We start from the raw sequence: 9821 nt of genomic DNA on the forward strand, positions 1-9821 counted from the left end.
AGGCAGTATGTGGAAAATCTCTGAACTTTTTGTCAATGTAAACCTAAAACTTCTCTATAAACTAGTGTTGAAAAGAAGTGATGATACATCAAAGTGTCATCTCAAGCTTGAAAAGTTGGTTCAACATTCAAAAATGTGTCTATGTAATTCATCATAACTGACTTAAAAATAAAAATCATAAATCATTTCAATGGACAACATCTCTCTTATAAACCTTATAAACATCTTATAATAAAGATGTCCATGGAGTTGGGAATAGGAGGGAACTTCTCCTACCAATAAGGAGCATCTAAGAAAAATCTACGGCTAACAACCAGATTAGGGTGTAAGAATCAATGCTTTTGTCTCAAGATCACGATCAAGATGAGGATGTTAGTACTGGCTGCTTTATTCAACAATGTCCTGAAGATTCTAGCCAGTGCAATAATCAGGAAATAGAAATACAGAGAATTCAAACAAGAAAGGAAAAAGTAAGAGTAATTATTCACAGATGACATGATGATCTATGTTGAAAACCCAGCAAGGATGAGGAGAAAAAAAAAACCTTACGTTCCCTTCTTACTCTTATCTAAGCCTTTGATTAATGGTTCCTTATGAAATTGCAATACACATTAAAACCACTTTATAACTCTTTATACCATAAGGAGATACAGTATTCCCTCTTTATCCATGAGAGATGTTCCAGGAACTTCCAGTGGGAAGTAATTTTGACTTTTCTAGAGGAGAGCAGCCACAAAACAAGCCAAGAAAACCAAGCCCAAGAATTCCGGAGGCAGAAGTTACTTCTGGGTCTCTGACTTAAAGCCGACACTGAGAGATTGGACTGGCCATTGGTATTTGAGGGAACACGCATCTCAGGCACCCCCGCAGCTTTGAAGAATCCACTAGCTTACAAGAGATGAGTCATCAGACTGCTACAGTATTACCTACTCATATCTCAAAATATTCACCTTTCCAGAGGGTGCCTGCCATGATGGGCACAACGGTATCCAACTGGGCAAGTCATTTTGAGGGCCTGTGTGCTTTGATTATGTTACCACCCATTTTTCAATGTCAGAGTGGTCATCTTGTTTGTAGCAACTGTCACCCAAAACTCAGATGTTGTTCAACTTAATGGGGCCCACAGGGATTTATTTGCAACTTGCCTATGGAGAAAGAGATCAGTTCAGTACTTTTCCCTTGCAAATATGCCTTTTCTGGATATGAAATAACTCTGCCACTTACAGTAAAAGCAGACCACAAAGAACTCGGTGAACTCAGGCCTCATTCCTGTCCTTGCTCTGGTGCTTCCTGGAAATGGCAAGGCTCTTTGGATGCTTTAATGCCACATCTGGTTCACCGGCACAAGTCCAGTACAACCCTACATGGAGAGGAGAGAGTTTTCCTTGCTATAGGTATTAATCTTCCTGGTGCTGTTGCCTGGGTGATGATGCAGCCGTTTGGACTTTACTTCTTATTTGTTTTGGAGAAACAGGAAAAACATGATGGTCACCAGAAGTTGTTTACAATTGTACAGCTGATAGGAACATGAAAGCAAGCTGAAAAGTTTTCTTATCAACTTGAGTTAAATGGTCATAGGCAATGACAGACTTGGGAAATGACTTCTTGATCTATTCATGAGGGAATTGCAACAGCCGTTATGAATGGTGAGAGTGATGTCAGGAGGACGAGATAAGGTGGGAGGATAGGGAGATGGGCTCCTGGGTAAAGTTCTGAGAGCACAAACAGCACCTGCAGATATTTGCCAAGAAACTTACTAAAAGGCTATTTTTAAAACAGGACCTACGTGACTGGGGTCCATGCTTCTCCAAAGAAGGAAGAATGCCTGATTGATCTTTTGACTTGACTAAAGGCTACATGAATACCTCATGAATACCTCATGCCTTACCCAGGATTGGGCAGGGCACTGACTTCCTTAAACCTGCAGATCCTTATAAACCCCTAGACAATAGCCACTCTTTGCTATCTCTCTCTTGGTACCCCTGCCTCTTTGGAAGTTCTACTTTCTTTCTATTACTTTAATAAATTCTGTAGCTTTGCTCTCACCCTTGTGTTCATGGATTTTGGTTTTCAAATTCATGAGACAAAGAACCCAAACCCACTCTCTCCACTCTCCATGCTACAACTACCTAGTCTTTGACACCAACATTGCACAGATTTTTTGTAGAAAATGGAAATTTAGGAATCAGGGTAACTATTTCAATCTGTTGAAACAGCAATCAAGCATTTTCTGGTCAGTGTTTTAAACTGTTGCATTCAATTTCACAGGAGAATAAGGCACCCATCTGCCTGCCAACCTGAAACTCTTGTCTGGAAGCTAGACCCATGAAGTAAATAAAAAAGACTGTTAAATACAGGAAACAGTTGCATGCAGTAACACTAATATATTTAAAAATAAGTCAACAGTGAACTATTGAAAAAATATGTATATAACCAAGATGGGCATCTCGTGATTAAAAGAACAAGCATTGTAAAATAATTCTGATTTTTGTGTTTGTTGTAGATTGATTGTATTGTTGAAAATATCGGTTTCATGTGCATGTGTGTGCGTGTTTGTGTGTGTGTGTGTGTGTGTGTGTGTGTGTGTGTGTGTGTGTGTTTGTTTTTTTCCTTTAACTGACAAGCCATCTGAATGGTCTTAGACCACTTCCTTTCTCCTTTGTTAGTCAATACATAGTGCTGCTAGTTTTGTGTGTGCATGTATGTGCGAATTTGCAAGTTTTGATTAATTCTAATTTTTCATTGAATAAATTTGACTTTCTTTTCTGTTATTTCAGGTTGTCCTCACTATTTTTGTACTTTTTTAAAGTTAATGTCTTTTTATATACATAATTTTGTTTATGATAAATTTATGTGTTCAAGACTTATTTTCTTTTCCCTCATTAATCAGTCCATTAGAAATAATTTAAATTCAGCTATGTGAAGACATGGGCCCAGAAAGGAAGGGTTTACATCAGAAAAAAATATATCAAAAGCCATTTAGAGCAACTATAAAGTGATCTTTCTCTCTCCTCGCTCTCAGTCTCATTCTTTCTCTTCCTGTTGAATCATACCTTCAGGCTTACTCTGAGAAGTTAGAGAATATATGCTAATTAATGTAAATACTGACTGGGCTCTTTCTTTTTCAAATAACTTGGACAAATGACATTTTAAAAAATTTGTTCTTTTGTTTATTAGTTTTGCAGAGGAAGGCATCTTCATGCAAAATATTTGTAATTAAGAGCAAATCACTTGTTTATAAAAAGCAGTGCCAGGTGTGGTGCTGTAATCCCAGCACCTCAGAAGGCTGAGGCAGGAGGATCACAGGTTCAAAGTCAGCCTCAGAGACTTAGCAAGACGGTAAGCAACCTAGTGAGATCCTGTCTCAAAATAAAAAATAAAAAAGGGCTGGGTTGTGGCTCAGTGGCTAACCACCCCTGAGTTCAATCCCTGATACCGAAAAAAATATAATTTTGCAAAAAAAAATGTTTTTACTCTTTTATAATTCTCATTAAAAAATTATATGGTTAAAAAAAAAAAAAAAAAACATGGACTGTCAATGCCTAAGTCTGAGTACTCCTGGACACTATATATGTTTTTTCACTTACATAGCTACGATAAAGTTTGATTCATATATTATATACAGAGATTAATAACTCTAAGTAATAATAAAATAAAAGAATTATAACAATATTCAGTAATAAAATTTATGTGAATTTCTCTCTCAAAAAAATTTAAGACAAATATAGATTTTTTTTTAGACTACTGTAGAGTGAGAATGACGACAAGCAAAATTTGGGTAAAGGGATGATTGTATGAACACTCAAATTTTATTTCATTTCCCCAGAGGTACTACCTTGAGATTCCTATCAACATGTGGCTTCTCTCATGTTCTCTCTCAGTTCTGCCAAAGACACGGAAAACATGGGTTCAGTGGCAAGCTAACTCCCCTTTTTCTGTGTTGCCTCCAAGATTAGAACTTAGATATCTTCCTGGGCCCTGGGCACTGTGCCTACTGGAGAAGTTGACTTTGCCCAGTCCATTAACGATTTTGCCAGCACAGACTGACTTTAGCTAATCTTCCCATGGACTAAACTTCTGTATGTTGCCCAGCAGACCAATTTGTCTTAGCTAATAGACAGGTAGGAGGATTGGATATAAAAGTAAGAACTGAAAACAAGATATTCTAATCCTCTTCAAGGGCACTTTAATATGTGACGTTGGAGAAGTCCATTGAATTTAGCCTAATGACCTTTATCTATTCTCTTAAAAAATCTGAACTCACAGGCTGCTTAGAATCTGATTGCTCATGTTTCCGGATCCTAATTATTTACTTTTTTAAAAAAAATTACTCATAGGAATCAAATTGTTATATGCATGCATGAATATGCCACAATGAAATCCGGTATTCTGTATAATTAATATATACCAATGAAAAATTTTAACTGACAGGAGGCTAAATTGGAACATATTGAATCATTATGTAAAACTTCACACAGTGAATGAAAAGTTGCCTACTGGCCATTGTTGGGTGACTAACATCTGCCACAGAAACTGAATACAAAAATCTGAACTCACAGGCTTCTTAGAATCTGATCTCTCATGCTTCTGGATTCTAATTATTTTCAACTAGAAAAGGCTCTGATGTTTTAAAGACAGCAAGTGTCCCTGAATTAACAGAAGATACAATAGACTGATAGGAACAAAGCACAGTGACTGAAGAGATCATATAATCAAAAAAAAAAAAAAAAAAAACATGAAAGATCAATTGCTCTTAGTTCCCCGTGTCAGGACATCATGAAAGCAAGGGACCCTTCCTTGCTTTTTCCTTTCCCATGGGTTCTATTCAGAATGCTTTCTCACCATTGTGCCCAGGTGGAAGCTGGAGTGAGATTGTGTGAGGAGTTACCTATTCTGAAATAAATCATTTGTCGGTGGACTCAGAACTGAGCAAGCACTAGAACTCTGGGCTCATGACAGATCTCTTTTCTGCAGTCTTTGATACACATAATGAAAAAGAGCCAAAGCTACTGCTGCTAGTTTCACAAAGTACTCACTTGAATGAGAAAATCTGATGACTGCCAGCCTTCATGCCAAGGAGTCAAACACTTTACATCAATATTTATCACATTTATTTCACTTATCCCAGGCAATGAACCACTTCCCTCAGAGAATTGAGCACCTCCTAAAAGGTGCATTTAGTCTGCACCTTAGGCTGCAGACTAAATGTTGACTACCAGCAAGGATTCTTTTTTCCCTCTGAAACTCCTCAGGAACATGCTATTTACTTTCTTCACAATGGCTGCCCACGGTTGTTCAGGTAACACTTTTGCATTCAGATACTTCCTTGGATTGTAATCTGCACTCTTTGGTGCTGGATAGTTCACATTTGTAGTCCTTGATTGAATTAACATCAGGCTCCTCCCCTTTTATGCAATTGATTTCAAATGTGGAACAATGCAGACATGAAACCATAGTTACCATTTCCATTCTTAGCACCTTGGAACAAATTCACTATGGCTCCATATGCCCTAGAGCACTGTCGGTATAAGTTAACAATATTGTAAAGGGGATTGTGAGCCCTCTATATTTATGTATGTATTATAAATTCTATGACTGCCCCCACATCCCACAAAACTTTTTGATAGGATGATACTTTTGCCTTTAATTTCACAGGTCAGGTGGGGGGAAAATCATTGTACATATTTTTCTTTCACTTCTCTAGTTTCTTGGCTGATAATGTGTTGAACATAAATTTTGTAACCTTTAAGCTCTTTAATCAAGCACACAACTAAATCTTCTTTCTCTCTGTTGCTGAGTTTCAATTCATTCCCTCCTTACACTTATGCAAATATGGTTACTTGATTACTATCAATACTATACATGTTGAATACCGTAATGAAAGAAACTCACACTCACAGGATAAATGTACAGAGAATGCAGAAAGTTACTTAGTTTCTGAACTTTTTAAAAAATACAATATGAAAATTATATCTAGATTGATTCCCAAGTATTTTATTTTTTTCAAGGCTATTGTAAATGGGGTAGTTTTCCTACTTTCTCTTTCCGAAGATTCATCACTTATGTATAAAAATGCATTAGATTTATGAGCATTGATCTTGTAACCTGCTACTTTACTGAATTCACTTATGAGTTCTAAAAGTTTTCTGGTGGAATTTCCCGGTTCCTCTAAATATATAATCATGTCATCAGCAAATAGGGATAGTTTGAGTTCTTCTTTTCCTATTCATATCCCTTTAATTTCCTTGGTCTGTCTAATTGCTCTGGCTAGAGTCTCAAGGACAATGTTGAATAGAAGTGGTGAAAGAGGGCATCCCTGCCTTGTTCCAGTTTTTAGGGTGTATGCTTTCAGTTTTTCACCATTTAGAATGATATTGGCCATGGGCTTAGCGTAGATGGCTTTTACAATGTTAAGGAATGTTCCCACAATCCCTATTTTTTCTAGTGTTTTGAGCATGAAGGGATGCTGTATTTAATCAAATGCTTTTTCTGCATCTATCGAAATAATCATGTGATTCTTGACTTTAAGTCTGTCGATATGGTGAATTTTATTTATTGGTTTCCAGATGTTGAACCAACCTTGCATCCCTGGGATAAAACCCACTTGATCATTGTGCACTATCTTTTTTATATATTTTATATGCGATTTGCTAAAATTTTGTTGAGAATTTTTGCGTTGATGTTCATTAAAGATATTGGTCTGAAATTTTCTTTCCTCGATGTGTCTCTGTCTGGTTTAGGTATCAGGGTGATATTGGCTTCATAGAATGAGTTTAGGAGGGTTCCCTCCTCTTCTATTTCATGGAATACTTTGAGAAGTATTGGAATTAACTCTTCTTTAAAGGTTTTGTAGAACTCGACTGAGAACCCATCTGGTCCCAAACTTTTCTTTGTTGGTAGGCTTTTGATAATGTCTTCTATTTCATTACTTGAAATTGATCTATTTAAATTGTGTATGTCTTCCTGGTTCAGTTTAGGTAATTCATATGTCTCTAGAAATCTGTTGATATCTTCGAGATTTTCCATTTTTTTTGGAGAATAGGTTTTCAAAATAGCTTCTAATTATGTTTTGTATTTCACTCGTGTCCGTTGTGATATTTCCTTGAACTACAGAACACTAAAGAAAATAATTAAAGAAAACCTTAGAAGATGGAAAGATGTCCCATGTTCTTGGATAGGCAGAATTAATATTGTCAAAATGGCCATACTACCAAAAGTGCTATACAGATTCAATGCAATTCCAATTAAAATCCCAATGTCAAAAAACTCTACACCAAGAATACAAATAACCCAATCAACAAATGGGCTAAGGAAATGAACAGACACTTCACAGAAGAAGATGTACAAGCAATCAACAGATATATGAAAAAATGTTCGACATCTTTAGTAATAAGAGAAATGCAAATCAAAACTACACTAAGATTTCATCTCACCCCAATTAGAATGGCGATTATCAAGAACACAAGCAACAATAGGTGTTGGCGAGGATGTGGGGAAAAAGGTACACTCATACATTGCTGGTGGGACTGCAAATTAGTGCAGCCACTCTGGAAAGCAGTATGGAGATTCCTTAGAAAACTTGGAGTGGACCTACCATTTGACCCAGCTATCCCACTCTTTGGCCTATACCCAAAGGACTTAAAATCAGCACACTACAGAGATATAGCCACATCAATGTTCATAGCGGCTCAATTCACAATAGCCAGACTATGGAACCAACCTAGATGCCCTTCAGTTGATGAATGGATAAAGAAACTGTGGTATATATATACAATGGAATATTACTCAGCCATAAAGAATAATAAAATTATGGCATTTGCAGGTAAATGGATGAAATTGGAGAATATCATGTTAAGTGAAATAAGCCAATCTCAAAAAACCAAAGGATGAATGATCTCACTGATAAGCGGATGATGACAATTATGGGGGGTGGGAGGGAAGCAAGAATGGAGGAAGGAAGGACTGTATAGAGGGAAAAGAGGGGTGGGAGGGAAGGAAAAAAATAACAGAATGAATCAAAAACTATTACCCTATGTAAATATATGATTACACAAATTCTATGCCTATACTTCATATACAAACAAACAAGATGTATCCCATTTGTTTACAATAAAAATAATTTTTTAAATAGGGAAAAAATATCAAATAAAAAAAGAAAATTATATCTAACTTGCAGAATTGTTAAGAAGACGAAATGAAATAGTTAAATATTTTATTACAGTGCCTGGGATAGGGTAAAGTACTTACAGTAGTTCTGGTTAGTAGTAGTAGTAGTAGTAGTAGTAGTAGTAGTTGCATTATTAAAATCATCATTTTCTTAGGGCCTTTTTTAGATAAATGAGTGAAATAAGTTCTATGTGAGACTGAAACATGTCTTTACAAGTCTTCAGAGAATAATTATGATTTGATATGATAACATTTCTTGAAGTTGGGAATTTCTGTAACTACAAATACCATTGCCTTTGATACCAGTAAAATTCAGACATTTTCAAGCTACTAGGTGTGATGGACCCAAGGTCCTACATATGCTAGTTTCTCTAAATAGTTAAAAGAAACACTATCTTCTATTTCCTGTTCTTCAATTAAGGAAACAGTATTAGCAAGTATGTCTCTGTTGATATCAACCACTTACACACTCAAATTAAACTTTTAAAAATAACACAAAAGTCAAACTAAAATAAAGAGAAATAGATCACTTATTGACATTTTTTTCTTAACTTTTAAGTTGTAGACGGACACCATACCTTTATTTTTATTTATTTATTTTGATGAGGTACTGAGGATGGAACCCTCCTCATGAACCCTCGTGAACCTCAGCATGGCAGCACTCTGCCCTTGAGCCACAACCACAGCCCTAATTTATTGACTTTCTTAACAGGAATATCTGAGAACTGAGTTTGGGGTTGAGATTGTTTTGGAAGAAATTCTGTAATGTTTAAAAGTGAGTATAAGAATTTGCATTAATAATGAGAAATAATCATAAACCAGCAAACATTAATGCAGAAGCAAATAGGGTGGTCAAATTTGGCGGCATCTTTTTTAGCAAAGAAGTCATACATTCATTTAACAAATTCTTATTATGCAAATAGCTGGACATCTGGCTGGCCATCAAGACAGACTTCCTGCCTTCTCTACCCTAGCATGTAGTTCAGGACCAACTCATATGAACTGGCTTTCCTTGTTCTCTCTCTACCTTTTCATTTGTTCAGACAATGTGATGCACTATCTCAAATTTTAAGATGGAAAGAGATAGTTCAGGGTATTCACCCTGGCCACTTCTCCTTGCTATGCCTTGGATTGAATAAGACTATGTTTCTCTATGAAAATTAGAACTTCTTTCAGATACATTTCTCCTACAACTAAAAGTTTCAGAAGATTCCAGGATATGTTCACTTCCTTTTCTTTACAAGCCTACAGGTGAGAAGAGCTTTCTGGATTTCCTAGCTATTGAGTGTTTTGACACTTACCAATTTTCCTTAAGCCCGACCACATCGTTGTTAAAAGAAAAACAACGACAACAACAACAACAAATGTTGTTGCTGTCTTCAACAATCCCTTATATGACTTGCTATATTTTTGCTATTGATTTCCTGTTCCATTTTAATTATGAATGGTTCCTGAAAAAGACTCTGTAACTGGGCTAATCTCCTATTGGATGGGTACATTAACCCTTATGTGATGAGAGAATGGGATTCTGTGGCTTCCAGTAGCATCAGAGTTTTCACATTAACATCAAGGAAGTATGGAATGAACTGCGGATGGAGTCCAAGGTCATGGGAAGGCAAGTGGCTCATGCATATAGACACTGGTGATAATGGTGC

At 36.3% G+C, this 9821-nt stretch overlaps 1 pseudogene across 1 annotated transcript; it reads left to right on the forward strand.

Annotated features, from left to right (window-relative positions):
* The first annotated feature begins 898 nt into the window (after positions 1-898).
* Positions 899-1585, forward strand: LOC306667635 (E3 ubiquitin-protein ligase SIAH1-like; annotated as a pseudogene). The gene has a single exon. The product of its transcript is annotated as an E3 ubiquitin-protein ligase SIAH1-like (transcript).
* Positions 1586-9821: the final 8236 nt, after the last annotated feature.

The sequence above is a fragment of the Sciurus vulgaris genome (genome assembly GCF_902686455.1).
Source record: "Sciurus vulgaris genome assembly, chromosome: 8".
Taxonomy (NCBI): domain Eukaryota; kingdom Metazoa; phylum Chordata; class Mammalia; order Rodentia; family Sciuridae; genus Sciurus; species Sciurus vulgaris.